Genomic DNA, 17,797 nt, shown 5'->3' with positions numbered 1-17,797 from the left:
CTTTTATCTGGCAAAACAGGCAGCATACTGATGGGAAGCAAGAGAGCATATTAATCGGAAGGGTCCATTGCATTGGAAGGGCCCGTTGGCTTTGTGGAGCAATAATCTCAGAAGCCCATAGAGGAGATAGTCATAGCCCCCCCTGGAGGACTTCCTAACACATAGAGGAACCTATGGAGGAGGTGTGGTGACTGCCTTGGGTGACACTGGTTGGGGGCGCACAGGGTAAAAGACGTTTGCTATCTCCCAGAAGCCCTCGGTGCTATTGGTGGGAGGTGGCACCAACTTGGGAAATGGGCAAGTGGAAGCCGGGGCTGGCTTCGCAGGTGTGGAACTCGGTTTCATGTGAATGGAATCACATGTGGTCTTTTGTAACTGGCTTCTTTCACTTAGCATCATGTTTGGTTTAATGCTCTGTTGTACCATCTCGAAATTCCTAATTTTATCCTTGAATTTGTGTTTTGTAAGTGACATCTGATGGGGACAATGGAACATGCCTGTGACCAGTGGAATACGCCAGGGGCCCGGGCACTGAGCAATGGCCAGGCGGCTGTTCAGGACCTGGTCCTTGATTGGTGATGACGACAGTGGCAGCCGTGCTGGTGGGAGTGGCAATGGCTGAAGTCACGATAAAAAGGACAGGCTTCCTAGCGAGGAGGCAGCATCAGTACCCGGTGAGAGGCAGTTTGGCTCTGTCTCCAGAGCCCATCCCTGCAGCGTCTGCACAAATGTCAACCCTCGGGCCTGAGTGTCGGGACAGGAACCACGGGTGATCAGGCAGTAAACTTTGTCAGTAAATTGTTACAAAAGAAAAGCATACACATGGGCATTGCAATAAAGCATATCAGGAAGCTATTATTACAGAATGTTCAGAGTGTGGAATCTCTGGTTTTTTAAATTACTGGAACATTACAAAGCAAATATCCACAGGCTTAGAAATTAAATTTAAAGGTCATTGCATTCAACAGAAAAGAACACCATTTTTGTAAGAAGCTTCAAATGAATTAGTTATTAATGAGGAGGACAATTTTAAAATTAAATTTTCCTTGTAATTGAAGATGCAATTATAAAATGCATAAACAAGTGTTTTAAATTATATAAAAATCATGAAGACAATTCCAAACAACCTCTACAAGTTAGAAGAAATGCCAGAAAAAAACCTTAAAATGCCAGTGTGTAAATTTACATTTAAAATAAAATTCGGATTTATATGAAGAGTTAAATCTTTTTTAGAAAATTCATTCTGTGAGAATTATTTCTAGATTTGCTAAAATTTATGTTTCAAAATAATTTATCAGAAAAGTTTCCCAATGCTGTCACAGTTCACAAATACTCATAGCTCTAGAAACAGTTTTGTCCTTCTTAAAATTAAAAACGACCAAAATTTATTTGTGAACTTGCATTTGTGCTAAGAGTGACTGATGTTGCTTTTAATTATATCAATTAAAAATGAAGTTACTAATAGTGGAAATTTTGATGATCTACCTAATAAATAAAGGAAAAGATATAAAGACTAAATAAAGAAAATAAAAGCAAGCTAAAAAATATTATGTTAAATCAAGTTATCACATTTAAAGTATTATTTATTATGTTATATAAAATTATGACAATGGAATATTATTCAGTGCTAAGAATAAATGAGCCATCAAGCCATGAAGAGACATGGAGGAAGCTTAAATGCACATGACTAAATGAAAGAAGCCAATCTGAAAAAAAAGCTACATACATACTGTGAACCTAAAACTGTTCTAAAAAAATAAAGCCTAATTAAAAGGGAGCTTTATTTTAAAGGAAAGGAAGGAAGAGAGGGTGAGAGAGAGGGAGAAATACAGGGAGGGAGAAAGGAGAAAAAGAAAGAAAGAAAAAATATTAAAGTGTGGGAATTATATAGTTTCGACTGGAGTTTTATATATAGCCAATGGGAATATGAATTGAAGGACGTTTCCTGAAAAACAATTTGAAGATAGTATGAAGAACACTTTAAAAATGTATACCCTTTGATTTAGTGTCTGCAGTTCTAGAATCTATCCTAAAGAAATAATTCAGGATTACATAAGATTTATATGTAATAACATTCATTTCAGTATAATTTAAAATAGGGAAAACATGGAAAAAACACAAATGTTAAATTATTATAATGTAAGAAACGCAGTCACTAAACATATTTTTAAAAAATATATGTAATAAGCTAATGCTCAGAAAAAATAGTGGGAATATAAAAAATTTGTATTTTTTTGGAATTGGGGCTTTCTTATGGAATTTTGTGATTCCAATTATGTACATACATATACCATATTTCACTGATTCTAATGTATACATTTTTTACATTTTGAAATTAGGATCCATCTAAAATCAGATTCTGTAAAATACTATCTGGATTCAGTAAAATACTGTTTATTTATGAAACTATTCTCTCTTATCCACTTGATGGTATTATGGGTAATTTTATTTTCTTCTTTATAATTGTTTTCATAAATCCACAATAAATGGACTTTACTGATATAATAATATTTAGAAAGTAAATAAATAATTGACTGCCTGATCAGCCGCTCTATGAAAGAGATGCCAGCATGTAAGAACCAAAATCAGACAAATAGTCTGAAAAGAGAAGAAAAAAAGGGTGGGCAAAAATGGGCAAAAGACCTAAGTAGATGTCACCAGAAAAGTTATACAGATGGCAAAATAAGCATATGAAAATATGATCAACATCGTATGTCATTAGGGAATTGCAAATTAAAGCAATGAGATACCATAACACACTTACCAGAATGGCAAAAATTTAAAACATCGTTAACACCAATTGCTGGCAAGGATGTGGAGCAACAGGAATTCTCATTCATTGCTGGTAGGAATGGAAATGGTGCAGCCACTTTGGAAGATAGTTTGGTAGTTCCTTACAAAATGAAACATACTATTACCATAGGATCCACAAGTCACATCGAGCTCCTTGGTACATACCCAAATGAGTTGAAACGTATGTTCACAGAAAAACCTGCACATGAATCTTTATACCGACTGTATCCATAACTGCTCAAGCAATCAAAATGTCCTTCAAGGCTGGGTGGGGTGGTGTATGACTGTAATCCCAGCACTTTGGGAGGCCAAGGCAGGAGGATTGCTTGAGGCCAGGAGTTCAAGACCAGCCTGAGCAACATAGCAAGACTCCATCTCTGCAAAAATTTTTAAAAAATGAGCTGGGCATGGTGGCATGCACCTGTACTCCCAGCTACTTGGGAGGCTTGAGCACAGGGGTTCAAGGCTACAGTGAGCTATGATTGCACCACTGCAAGATATTAAAGGTGGATAGGGAGGAAGTTTTGTGGTTGAGGAAGACAAAGACCTATTCTAGGAGTGCTAGTGATACAGGAAAAAGACTGACAACATGAAACAACCACGTGGAAACACACTCCACAACCTTCCTGAACCTGGGAGAAGTGCTTGGCAACACAGTGACACATATGGAAAGTCAGGGGCCACTGTTCTGATTCTGACACTGTGACTTCACTGTGCCCTCCAAGCTAGTGTGGCCCAGGGAAACACAGGTTATATCTGTGGTCTTCAAATTTGGCTGCACATTGGAAATACCTGAGAGGCTTTAAAAATACTAACACGTGGGTCCCACCCCCAGAGATTCTGTTTTAATTGGTTCTGGGAATTTAAGTGAAGTTTAAGTCTTCCAGATGATTCTAACGTGCCATCAAGGTTTCAAACTCTATATTAGAGGGTATTTACAAGTTAGTTGATGAGTGCTGGGAAACACTGCTTTAGCCATTCTGCCCAACTCTGCCTTTTAATTCAAGGGTTTAATTCATTATATCTAGTGTAATTACTGGTAAGGTAATTGTATTTGTATCTACAATTTTGCTGTTTGTTTTCCATATGTCTTATGTCTTTTTTGTATCTCTATTCCTCCATTACTGACTTCTTTTGTGTTAGATATTTCGTATTGTATCATTTTACTTATTTCTCTCCTATATATTTTTTTGAGTTGTTTTCTTAGTGATTACCCTGAGGATTACAATTAACATCTTAATTTATAAGAATCCAGTTTGGATTATACCGACTTAATTGCAATCATATACAAAAACTTTATAGCTCCCTTCATTCCCTTCTCCTTTGTGCTCTTGTTGTCATATACATGACATCTTTATACATGTTTTGTCCATCAACACAAATTTATAATTATTGCTTTGTGCAGTTGTTTTTTAAGTCATATAGGAGAAAAAAGAGTTACAAACAAAAATATGTTTATACTGTCATTTACATTTACGTACGTAGTTACCTTTACTGGTACACTTAACTTCTTTGTGTATATTCAAGTTACTATCTAGTGTCCTTTAATTACAGCCTGAAGGACTCCCTTTAGTGTTTTGTGTAGGGTACACTTGCTAGTGATGAATTTGCTCAGTTTTTAAAATCAGGAATGTTTTATATCTCCTTCATTTTTGAATGTTAGTTTTGCTGAATCCTCAAATTTGCTGTTGAGACAATCTAGTGACTTTTTAATTTTAGTTGTTATAATTTTCAACTACAGAATTTGTATTTGGTTCTTTTTTATATAATTTCTCTTTATTAATATTCTCTATTTCTTGAGATAGTGCTCTCATATTTTCCCTTAGTTCTTTAGACATGGCTTCCTTTAGTTTTTTGAGGCATATTTTAAATAGCTGACTTACAGTCTTTATTTAGTGAGTTAAACATATGGGATTCCTGAGGGACAGTTTCTATCGATTGCTTCCTTCATACACATGGGCTATGCTTTCTTATTTCTTGGCATGTGCTATTATTTGGATGTGTCCCTCAAAGTTCACATGTTGAAAGCTTAATTCCCAGTGCAACAGCGTTAAGAGGTGATTAGGTCATGAGGGCTCTGCCTTCACGAATAGATTAATGTCATTATTATGGGAGTGAGTTAGTAATCACAAGAGTGGGTTCGTTATAAAATTGAATTTTTTGTTTACTTTAAATTTATTTATCATAGGATAAAGGCAATACATACTTGTTGATGACATTTTGGAAAATATTAAAAATCATGTAAAAGTGAATTTGACCCCTTCTTGCTCTCTCATCCTCTCTTGCCCTTCCAACTTCTGCCATGGAATGATGCAGCATGAAGGTCCCCTCCAGATACTGGTGCCAAGATCTTGAACTTTCCAGCCTCCAGAACTGTAAGCCAAATAAATTTCTTTTCATCGTAAATCACCGACTCTTAGATATTCTGTTTTAGCAACAGAAAATGACAACATAGATTAAGACAGAATGTCTCATAATTTTTTGTTGAAAACTGTGCATTTGAAATCATTATAATATGCCAACTCAGGAAATCGATTCTCTCCATACCTCAGAGTTTGTTATTACTGCTATTGTGTTTCTTTTTATTGTTGTTATTGTTTATTTATTTAGCAACTTTCCTGAACTGATTCTGTAAAGTCTGTATTTCAGTGTGGCTACTGAAATTCTTTCTCAGCTTGGTGGTCAGCTAACGATTAGAGAGAGATTGTCTTAAACACCTGGAAACAAATACGCCTGTCAGTGTGTCAGTGGGCCATTTGTGAATGTTGGGCAAACCTTCAGTAGTCAGACAGGTGCTGACAACTCTGTCTGAGCCTTCACTTCCTCATTGCACAGACCTGCAGGGCCACCCAGAGGCAAGAGCTTAGGGCCTTCTCAGGTCTTTACTGAGCACGTGTACAACCCTGTGCATGCACACAACCCTACGTGTGTGTGGCCTTCTAGATTTGCAGGAATATGTAGGAGCTTTTCAAAGCCCCATGGGTATCTCATTTTCTAGCTTTACCTTTTAAATATTTTGGTTAATCTATTATTTGCCCCAATTGTTATCTACCACCTCAGGCAGCTGCAAAGCTAAAAACTTGCTTTTAAATGTTTTTGACAAATGTCCCCAGACATGGGCTTTGCTACCAGGTGAGCTCAGAGTCAGATCAAATAGAGACAATTTTGCAAGTAAGGTCTCGCAGGGGAAGCACTTAGCAGGTGGAATAATGACAATTCTCTAGGAATAAGGCCTTGAAGAACTCTAACCCATTTTGCCCTGTCTGGTGGCTGGGCTGCTGGTTTCCACTGTGATTCGGAGGCTGTTGGTTTTCAAGCTAACACAGACCTAGAGAGAAGGGAGTGGGAATAGAACAAGTTAAAGTGCCATAAAGCCAGTCGTTGTTACCAAGATTCAGCCATTTTTCTTGAATAAATATTCTCTGGATTGCTGCAAGCTTTTAGTTAATTTCCAGAGTTGTGAAAAAAGTTGATTGTGACCATTTTTGACATTTTCTCTTTGCTTTTTATGGAAGAAAGAATATTTAGAGGTCCTTAGTTTGCCATTTTGGCTGACATCAACACCCAGTAAGGAAATACTGGTCTAGGCTTATCATATTCTCCCCTATGCTTCATATTCAATTCATGTCAATTGTCTTGAACACTTTGTGTTGGGATAATGCTATTTTTCTTCATGTCCTAATGAGACCTAGAGCCCTGTGCTGCTGGCAGTGCAACCCAACACACCACACATCTTTGTGAGCATGCTCTTCCGGTATCCTTCTGCATTATAATTCCAGGTGTTGTAAGTCATCTTGGGACAGTCTCTCCTTACAGGACCCAAACAACTAAATACGAAGCAAAATTATCTCTCAGTTGCTTTAATTAATTTTGTTTCATTAGTTCTGCATTTCTCATGTTCCTGTCACATAATTATTTGTAAATTATATTCATAACTGTTTCTTAATTTGTAGTAATTTTATCATTCAGAGGATAATTGTTAATTATTTTCCCTATGATTATCATGAAAGAAAAACAAGGCTTTTAAAAACTGTGAAATTAAATTGGAAGGGAATTTCAAGCAGCCACACTCCCCTTTGCCCTGACATCCCAGATGGTGTCTATGGTTTGTATTCACAGTTATGCAAAATGACAGCTGTCGGGAAGCAAATATTTCCAACATATTAATAAGAGTGAATGCACTGCCACCTTCTGTATTAGCAGCTGTGGCACGGGTAAAGAATGCTGATTGAGACCTCGCTCAGATATAGTAGGAAAAAAGGCTCACGGATGCTCTTGGATTGGTTCAGCATCTGGATCAGTAAATGGAAAATCAAAACACTGAGGATCTAGCACCTACTCCGCCAGAGACTCACTGTGTGACTTTGGCTAAGTTCCTTTTGGAATGAGATAGGGGCATGAACTAGCAAGTAGACTAGTAAAACTAATATGCAGATAGCAGCATCTTAGTTATTCAGTATTGTAATCAGGGAATGAAGTCGTGAACACAATTCTCCAAATATCTGAAGCTTATTTTAAGCTCTGAAATGTTAATTTTTATTGATTTGGAAGGAAATCCCTCTAAAATTTTTCACATAGTTAACTTCTTGCTTAAAGTGAATGTCATGGAACATAATTTCAAACTCACCTTTATATACCAGGCCTATCCAGAGGGAAGCTGAGCAGATTATTTTACCGTGTGACACAGCACAGGGGCCAAGAGCACAGGCCCTGCAGCCGGGCCTGAGTCCACAGGACAGCACCGGGAATTTCGAGAACTGATTAAAGACCCTAAGCCACATCTTATGAAGCCCCAAACACCTCAAGTAAGATAATAAAAAAGAAGTCCACCCCCCAGATATATTATAGTGAAAATGAAGAATACCAAAGATGCATAGGAAGAGTTCAGAGGAGGAAAAAGACAGATTGCCTTTAAAGAAGTGGTTTAATGACAGCTGACTTTTCAGCAGCAACAGACAGCAGACGATGATGGAATGATGTCTTCATTTGCCAAAAGAAAATAACTGCCGACGTTGAGTTCTATACCTAGTGAAAATATTTCTAAATGTGAAGAGCAAATAAAATTATCTTCAAACAAAAACTGAGAGAGCTCACCGTCAGCAGATCCACACCATAGGAGATTTAAAAGCCTATATTTTAAGAGGAAGCAAAGTAAAGGCAGAGGGAAGGGCTGAAATGTAAGATGGAATGAAGAGCAAAGAAAGTGGTTTTGAAAAGTGGGTTCCTCAGTCAGGATAGGCCATAACATAACACGGCAGTGTAGCAAAACACAGGACCCGCTCGTGCCACGTGTGCACGGTGTGCTTGCTGGAGGCTTCGCTTCCTATGCCGAGCCTCCTCCCTCCGGAACGTTCCCTCCACCTGGAATGATGCTGGTCGCCAGGAGAGGAAAGGAAACAGCAAAATACAGAGTGGTCCTTAAGGGCTTCTGCTGAGGATGACACAGGTCACGAGCACTCCCATTTCACATGCCAAAGCAAGTCACGCAATCACGTCTAACTTCAAGAGGGTGGGAAAGAGCCATTATACCGTGTGTTGCAAAGGAGGGACATTAGCTTTCCTACCACTGTGGGGAAATCTAAATGAACAAGTGTAGAGTAGGACTAAAACAATATTTTAGTTTGTTTGATGGTGACTTGTTTTTTGCTCTTAGCTAACAGCCAAATTCCGCTTCTGTACACAAAGCTTGCTTGCTTATTGCTTGATTACGATAAAGAGCTAAAACCATGCTCAAATGCAGTTAAAAAAAAAAAAGAAAAAACCCGCACTGCAGGTGGCTTCCTGATAGGGAGGCCGGCTGTGCAGGGCGAGTGTCCTTGGGGAGAGAATCTCCTGGGAGGGAATCTCTTGGGAAAGAGTCTCTTATCAAAAATAACTAGCAACAGACTCCAGCAAAAAAAAAAAAAAAAGTATAAAAGCTTTGTTTTTACCCCAGGGCGGGGTCCTGGTTCGTAAAGAGACCACTGCGTTGGTGCTCTGGGACTTGGACCCTAGCTCGAGCTAGTCAAAATAAAACTCCTTTGCCTTTGCAGCCTCAGTGACTCTGTCTTTCTGTTCCCGGGGCTGAGGGGAACCGGCTCTAACACAAGGACTCCTTGGAACAGTAATAACAGCTTGAGAAGTTAAAAAAACAATAACAGCATATGATTAAAAAAACACACACAACAATAATATAAGCAGACAGGGGACAAATAAAATTTAAAGCATTAAAATGTACCATCTGGGAGAGGGCAAACATTCAGCAAACTTTAGTTTTTGATCATTTAAGCATACATATTTTAATTTCTTGGGTAATCATTAAAATAATAGAAACAAACTGTTTTTAGAGAGAGAGATGGGTAGAAATGATGAACTATGAAAGGAGAGGAAAAAATGATATTACAAGAGCCTCCCTCACCAAATCCACTGTTTTGCTTCCATAGTTTTAGTTACCTGTGGTCAATCATGGTCAAAAAAAATCAAATGGAAAATTTCAAATAAACAATTCATAAATTTTAAATTGTACACCATTCTGAGTAATGTGATGAAATCTCACACCATCCCACTCAGTCCTCCTGTCTGGGATGTGAATCATCCCTTTGTCCAGTGTACCCACGCCATATGTGCTACCTGCCTTTTAGTCACTTAGTAGCTGTCTCACTCTCAGATCCACTGTCTCAGTATTGTAGCACTTGTGTTTAAGGTCAACAGTAGCCAAAGGAGAAATCATAATGCCTGTGTCATCACTTCACTTTATCTCATCATGTATCTCTCATCATCACAAGAAGAAGGGTGAGTACAGTACAGTAAGATATTTTGAGAGAGAAAGACCATATTCACATAACTTTTTTTTGTTTTGAGATAAGATCTTGCTCTGTCACTCAGGCTGTCAATCATAGCTCACTGTAACTTCAAATTCCTGGACTCAAGTGATCCTCCAACCACAGCCTCCTGAGTGGCTGGGACTACAGGTGCTCACCACCATGCCTGACTAATATTTTAAAATTTTTTTGTAGAGATGAGGTCTCACTATGTTGCCCAGCCTGGTCTCAAACTCTTGGCCTCAAGCAATCCTCCCACCTCAGCCTCCCAAAGTGATGGGATTATAGGCGTGAGCCACCACGCCCAGCTCAGATAACTTTTATTATAATATATTGTTATAATTATTTGATTTTATTATTACTGTTAATCTCTTACTGTGCCTAATTTATACATTAAAATTTACCATATGTATGAATGCATTGAAAAAATACAGTGCATCTATATAGGATTTGGCACTATCTGTGGTTTCAGGCGTCCAGTGGAGGTCTTGAATCGTATTCCCCCCAGATAAAGCAGATTGCTGTAGTCAGGGTTCTCCAGAAAAACAGAACCTGTAGGATGTACATGTATTATAAAAGAAATGTATTATAAGGAAATGGCTCATCTGATTAGAGAGTTTGGGAAGCCCATATCTGCAGTGTGGGCCAGTAGGCTCAAGTCCTGAGAGAGCTGCTGGTGCAGTTCCGGCCTGAGGGCCAGCAGCCTGGAGACCCAGGAGAGCTGATGGTGCTGATGAAATCTGGAGGCAGTTAACTGGAGAATTCTCCCTTACTTGTGGAATGCTCAGTCTTCTTATTCTATTCAGACCTTCAACTGATTGGACGAGGCCCACCGGCATTATGGAGGGCAATCTGCTTTATTCTACTAATTAACATGTTATTATCTTCCCAAAAACACTCTTGCAGAAATACCCAGAATAATGTTTGGGCAAATATCTGGACACCCTGTGGCCCAGTCAAGTTAACACATAGCATTAACGGACACAAAAATATATAAAGCAGATGAGACAGATAGAAAGGTAGATTTAATCCCAGATATATCAGTGATTATATTACATGATATGTTGGAGTTAAAAGAGATCTGCTGTGAACTCTCTTCCCAAGCTGACCACTTCCAAGGAAGCCTGCATCTATCGGAGGTGACGTTTCACTCTACAGAGGACTCTGGGCCTAACTTCTTTCCCAGAGAATTGAAATTTAGTATGTGGATTTGCAAGCCTAGCAGTAAGAATTGCTGCTCCCTCAAGGCTTCTCTGGAATGTGATCTTGGATGAGTCAGGCTTTCTCAACACGTAAAAGCTATATTTCAGTCTTATCACCCGATTTTAAGTACTATGACCCTCTTATCTCCCGGGTAAGGACTGCACTCCTACTCTGTGTTCAAACCATGTTGTTAGTGGAGTGGAAAACTCATGTGCCTGCTTTTCAAATATTTGTGCCTTAGAAGCATTGAAGATAATGGCAGCAACCGTCAGTTTATTAATTTTAGCTCCCTCTGCTGTTTCAGCAACATAGGTCATTTAAAAAACAATGACAAAAAAAAAAAAAAAAAAAAAACTGAAAAACTCTTAAGGAGAGGGAAAGGATACAAACTGATTTGGACCTGGTAAGTAATAGATTTAGTTTTTAAAAAGAAACAATCTTTGGCCAGGCACAGTGGCTCATGCCTGTAATCCTAGCACTCTGGGAGGCCAAGGTGGGAGGATCGCTTGAGGTCAGGAATTTGAGACCAGCCTGAGCAAGAGTGAGACCCTGTCACTACTAAAAACAGAAAAAATTAGCTGGGTGTGGTGGCACACACCTGTAGTCCCAGCTACTCAGGAGGCTGAGGCAGGAGGATTGCTTTTGAGCCCAGGAATTGGAGGTTGCTGTGAGCTGTGATGATGCCACTGCATTCTAGCCCAGGGGACAGAGCGACACTCTGTTTCAAAACAAAAAAACAAAAAAACAGAAAGAAAGAAACTGGTGGGCTGTATATGAAACAAAATATTTACATAATATCAAAGTATCTCCTTATGAAATATTTGTTAATTATAAAGGTGAAAAATAGTATCTTTTACAAGTGAGAAATCTCACTGACACTACCTTAACCACGTGTTGAAAGTTAAGGTGGCCAGTAGTGGGAAGGGTAGACATCCTGTACCTTCTGATGGCCTACGCTGAGGACACAATACCGCTTCCGACATATTCCTGCCAAAAACATGTAACCTGAATTTAATGATAAAACAATGAACAAACCAAAACTGCAGAACATTCTACAAAATATCTGGCCTATACTGTTCCAAAGGTCAAGGTCTTGCGGGACAAAGAAAGACTAAGGAAGTGTTCAGGTTAAAGACCAAAGAGATGATAACAAAGAGCAAGTTTGATCCTAGATAAGAGCCTCAAGCAAAAAAACCATTTTTTTCTTTTGACATAAGGGTATTTGAGAAAAATGGTAAAATCTGAAAAGGTCTGTGTATTAGAAAATACTACTGTTTATCAGTGTTAATTTCCTGATTTTGATCATTGTATTGTGGTTACATAAGAGAACGTCCTTGTTTTTAGGAAATTCCCACTGAAGTCTTCAGGAATAAAGGGGCCTGTGCTCGCTTCGGCAGCATATACACTAAAATTGGACAGAGTAAAGGGGTGTAATATCTCCAACTATCTCTCAAATGGTTCAGAAACGTGGACACAGTCAGTACTCCCCCTTTATCCCCCAGGGAAACCTTCCAAGACCCCCAGGGGATGCCTGAAACCACAAAGAGTACCACAGCCTGTATAGGCTATGTTTTTTCCTATACAAACATGCCTATGATAAAGTTTAATTTAGAAATTGGGGACAGTAAAAGATTAACAACAATAATGAAGTAGAATAGTTATAACAATGTACTGTAATACAAGTTATGTGACTGTGTGTTCTCGCACACGCTCACGCTCTTTCTCTCTCCAAATATCGTACTGTATTTACCTATTTTCAGACCGTGGTTGACTTGAGTCACCACAGAAATAAAATCATTGCTAGGGAGGACTACTGCATATATATGTGTGTGTGTGTGTGTGTGTGTGTGTGTGTGTGTGTACTGGAAAAGACAGAGAGAGAGAGAGATTGGGAGAGAGACAGAGAGTGCTAGAGGGAGGATGATAAAGTAAATATAAGATAAAATATGACAAGTGTAACATTTGGTAAACCCAGGTGAAGAGTATAAGGGACTTCCTTGTACTATTTTTGCGATTTTTTGTAGGTTTGAAATTGTTTCAAAAATTAATAAAAGAAATAACCTTATGAAATCCATCACAGTACTTGTTAGGGGAGGTTTAAACCTCCTTCCATCCCCATTGTGAAACTTCATATGGGCAGATTCTTGCAGTTTAAAGCTAGTTTTTAGTTATTTGATTTTTCCCAAAGACTGTATAACTAACTTCCCTTTTTACCTATTGAAAGTGTGTAATTATTTCTTTTAACTTTGATCTCCAGAAAGCGCAGAGCTAAATTCCTAGCGAACTCTAGTAACTATGTAGGACCCTGTAAAAGATTCTGTGTTCTGTGCACTCCATTGGTTCTATGCTTCCTATATATCCCTAGTCCCGTCGCCTTTTTTGTCTGTTTGTTTGTTTATGTTTCATCTGCCACAATCCTCTGTGGCCCAAGGAGGGCATGCACTGAACATCTCTAGATTCCAGACTGTGTTCTCTGTACTTTTCATTCTCTACCTTGTTTTCTTCAATGTTGTTTCATGATAACTTTGATGAGGAAAAAAAAAAAATTCCTGGCCAGGCCTGTGTGGACTTGGCACATTGTCCTCACTGGGCGCTCCGGGCTCCTCCCATGTCCCAAAGCCCTGCGGTCAGGTGCACCAGCACGTGTCTGCGGGCGCGGGTCAGTGGGTGTGGGTGTGAGCACCTGCGACAGGATGGCTCCTGGGGGGCTGGTGCCCAGCTGGGCCCTGAGCTGCGGGACAGACTCCGGCCACCCTGACCCTGGACTGGAATAAGCGGGAAAATACTTATTTTGCTTGTTTTGGTCAATCTTTCCTAAATGTATAGCTCACATGTATTTCAGTGTTTGATATTAGAAGTGTTTTGGGTCTTCAAAAGTTTGGCGAATTTTTTGTTGTTGTTTGTTTGTTTTTTGAGACAAAGTCTCGCTCTGTTGCCTGGGCTAGAGTGAGTGCCGTGGCGTCAGCCTAGCTCACAGCAACCTCAGACTCCTGGGCTCAAGGGATCCTGTCTCAGTCTCCCAAGTAACTGGGACTACAGGCACCTACCATCACGCCCGGCTAATTTTTTCTGTTTTTAGTAGAGACGGGGTCTCACTCTTGCCCAAGCAGGTCTCAAACTCCTGACTTCATGGGATCCTCCCGCCTCAGCCTCACAGAGAGCTAGATTACAAGCATGAGCCACCGTGCCCGGCCTCAGCCTCTTGGCTTTAAGCCAAAAAGCAAGAGCATCTTTCTCAGTGTCCTGCCGGCTCCCATTGCATGCTGCTAGCTCTTAGTAGGGCTAGACCAAACGTTACAACAGCACATGAGTGTTGCATTTCTGCACTTCCATTTGTTTGTAATCTCACATTTTTCGTGTCCTTAGGGTTATGGTGGCTTGGAGGAAGGATAATACATTGACTGTGTTTGTGTTCAGGGTTCAGGGAGAGCAAAGCTTCTAGGGGGACGCTGGTCTCGAGCCGTATGCTGAGGGAGGTGAAGGAACAGAGGAGCAGGCTGAGTATTTCGGGTTGAGGGGGCGGCCAAGGCAGCACCAACTGTGCACAGGGTGAGGAAGCAGAGCCAGCTGCTTTGCAACTCCTTGAGACCTCCCCGGCTATGTCTTCCTCCCCCTTTCGGCACAGGCTGATGCTATTTGTGAGGCCTGTCTCCTGTAACTCGTCAGCCAGAAACATTTGCTGAGATAAAGGCCATCTGCTCTGACTGCCGAATGCCAAGTTGTAGGGATCTCCCAAGGAACACAAAACAAAAAATGAACTTACTTTAAAGAAGCCAGACCTGATGTGGACCCTTAGAGGCTTTCACAGCCCTTGACCTTCAGTGGACATCCAGAAGCGGGGAGGGGAGTATTCCAGCCTTCCCAGGACAGCACAGTCTTCTATTGGGTCCAGGTCCAACTGTGTAAGCCGCTGTGTCCTTTTCGACTCAAGGAAGGCACCTACTTGTCAGCACTGTGCAGGGAGCACCCAGTGAACTGAGATGACAGGTGTTCAGAGGCACGAAAATGCCAGCAGTTTGTAAAAGTGAGTAATGGAAGGGCCACGTCAGCCTGGGCAAGTCAGAGGTGATCTAGAATGAACGGATCCGCTGTGAAACGGGAATAACACTCGTGTCTGCCCCGCGTGGAGATTAGGGAGGCCGGGCAGGTATGAAGGAGGAGCTTTGCCGTGCAGGTAAGCAGAAGGACCGGGCAGGAAGCTGGGGCCGGTGGGAGATGAAGAAGGGCTTTCAGGTTCTCAGTTTTGTTATCAAGAGGAGATACTAGAGCATGCTTGCTTGCTGAAGGGAATGACCCAGCAGATAAAAACTGATGATGCAAGAGAGAAAGAGTCACTGCAGAAGTCTTTGAGACCCTTAGAGGCAATGGGATGTAGAACCCAAGTGCAGAGGTGGGCCTGGGTAAGAGCAGAGGCATTTTACACTGTGCACTGCGGCATAGCAGTGAATACGGGTACACCGCGGCCGGGATGCTGGCTGTGCTGGTGGGAAGATGAGCTATTTAGAGAAAGTAGTTTTCCTCCAAACATAGAGAGGCATTAATCACATGCACTCTCACGGGGAAAGGGGATGTGGAACTTAGGATATGGGTGACAGAGGCAGGTGAGGGACTGGGCACATGAAGTGGGAACTTCGGGGTCTCACAGTAGCAGGTGGACTCTGAGGTCTGTGGAACCGGAGCAGGTGACCAGATGAGAGGTGGGAAATGGAGTCCCCACGCTTTGCAGTTTCAGGACCGCTGTCTGTGGTAGTGCTGCAAGGTTTGAGTTGATGACTACTCACCCAAATCTTTTACATAAGTGCCCATAGATTGTTTATTCCTGATCTAAATTGTAAATCCTTGACAAAACCAAATTCTGTTGAGTCAGTCAATGCAGATCAAAAAAGGATGGTTCCCACCAGGGAGGGGAGTTAAGAAAATTGCTAAGGAAGCTGCCCAGCCCAGTGGTCTCAGGAAGGGGGGCAAGTTCCTGGAGCCAGACTTAGACATGGGGTCAAGTGTTTGCTTGGCAGCCAGCCCTGGGCCCACTGTCTAGGCGGAGACGCCGGACAGGCTTTCCCTACTGTCACTGAGCATTTCTTTCAATAATAAATAAAATCACTGAATGTGGAAAAGGAAAATGATTTAAAGGTGGACACTGGAAAGATGAGGAAATTTTAAGCTGATTCTCGACTGCTTCAGAATGACATTTGTCCTTTTGCATAAAGGATCACCACACGGGTGCAGAAATGGAGTGTATTTTTGCTTTTAACCACTGACTCAACGCAGTAGTAAAGTAGGTGTCCTGCTCTAAAGGGTGACGCGGTGAGAGTGACTCAGAGGCACAGCTCAAGCGGGGAATAGTGTACAACAAATTCTGCAGCTTATTAACCAGCAGGAGGCTTCAGTAAAAGGCATGATTTTGCTCTATGCTGAACAAAATAGGATTTTAAAGAGTTCATGTGCTGATAATGTAAGCTGGCAGTTTTGTGTCGTTAATATTGTTGTTTCCAATCTCAGACTGAATTCTCCAGGACTCTTACCCTGTTAAATGTTGGTGCCAGGGACAAAGGGCTCTGGGCACTCCGACTAGCCGACTGGTAGCATTTGCCACACTGTCTTTCTGCCACCCTTGGTCCAGTCTAAGCGCTGTGCTGGCTGAATACAAGATCATTTGATCTGATTCCATTGAAACCCTCATAAACGTTAAAGTCAAGCAGCAACTTGGGATTTAGAAAAGAGGCTTTCAGGTTTTTAAAATAGAACTCACAGTAGATTTCATATCACAACCCAGTACTTACATAAACATATTCATTCTCAAACAAGCCAAAAATGTTTTACAAACAGTATCTACTCTTGGAACATGTATTGCATTCTGATCAACATATTCTAATCTGTTCTGTTCATTAAAAAAGATGTTGCTAAGAACCTACTACATTGAATTTCTATCCACTAATGGGTTGTGAACCAGCTTGAAAAACACAGGTTTAGAAAATGTATTTTTCTCTGTTTTAATTATTTATGTAGTAGAATGATAGCCAAGATTTTATAAACTGGACACCATTTGATATTGATATTCAAGGACATCTGATTAGAACAAAGGTGGCAGAGATATTCACTTAGAAAAAATAATATCTACCATGTACTGCCTACTCTCATGGCCGTTATAGTATTAGGCTCTTTATAAACATTTTCTCTAATCTTCCCAGCAACCTTGTAATTTAGGGCACTGTTATTCCCGTCAAGGGGAGAACCCCAACCACACAGAGAATGGCGAGAAGTAACAAGACTGCAAAGAGAGGACAAAGCAAGCAAGCAGGCTGACTCTATGCTGGCAGTGGAGGAGACTCGGTGGCCCAGTGTGAGATACTCCATTGCTCTCAGCGCAGCAAATGACAGCAGCTCAGCATGGTAGGGCCAGTTTCCCTGACCCCAAGTCCCATGAGATGGGCCAGATGGCAGCTCTGTATGTGGCCCAAGGGCTCAGCACCTTTGACAGCAAGTGGCGACAAGCCAGTCTCCTTCCCTGTGGGGCGAACAGTGGTTGCCTTTGTGACTACACCAGCCGCTACAGGTCAGAGGACGGTGGCCCTGCAGTTTGGCATACTCAGCACGGACATGCAGGGTCCTCGGGGCCCAGGGGGACTGTTTCTCCCAACGCGTCTCCATTTTATAGTTGAGGTAGCTAAGGCTGAGAGATGTCATTTTCTTAAAGTCACACAAATAATGTGGCATCTATCTTACTCTGATTCAAATGTTCTTTTTGATCCCATATCTAATCTGGTGTCTTTCACCCAGGGAATACCTAAAGGTACTAACCGATAATTATGGGCAAGTAATGATACAAAACATTCATTATCCTTGTATGTGGACCACTTCCCACATAGGAGAGGACAGATGTGGAAACAATTCCTAGAAGTTGAATTTCTGGAACAAAGGCCTTTGTAATTTTGATAGACATTCCTGAATTGCCCTTCATAAAGGTGCATTGTTACACCCAAACTGGGCAAGGTGGCTCACAC

The sequence above is a fragment of the Lemur catta genome, chromosome 5 (genome assembly GCF_020740605.2).
Source record: "Lemur catta isolate mLemCat1 chromosome 5, mLemCat1.pri, whole genome shotgun sequence".
In the NCBI taxonomy this organism is placed as follows: domain Eukaryota; kingdom Metazoa; phylum Chordata; class Mammalia; order Primates; family Lemuridae; genus Lemur; species Lemur catta.
The sequence above is the reverse complement of the archived record's forward strand: the minus strand, read 5'-3'. Positions refer to the sequence as shown.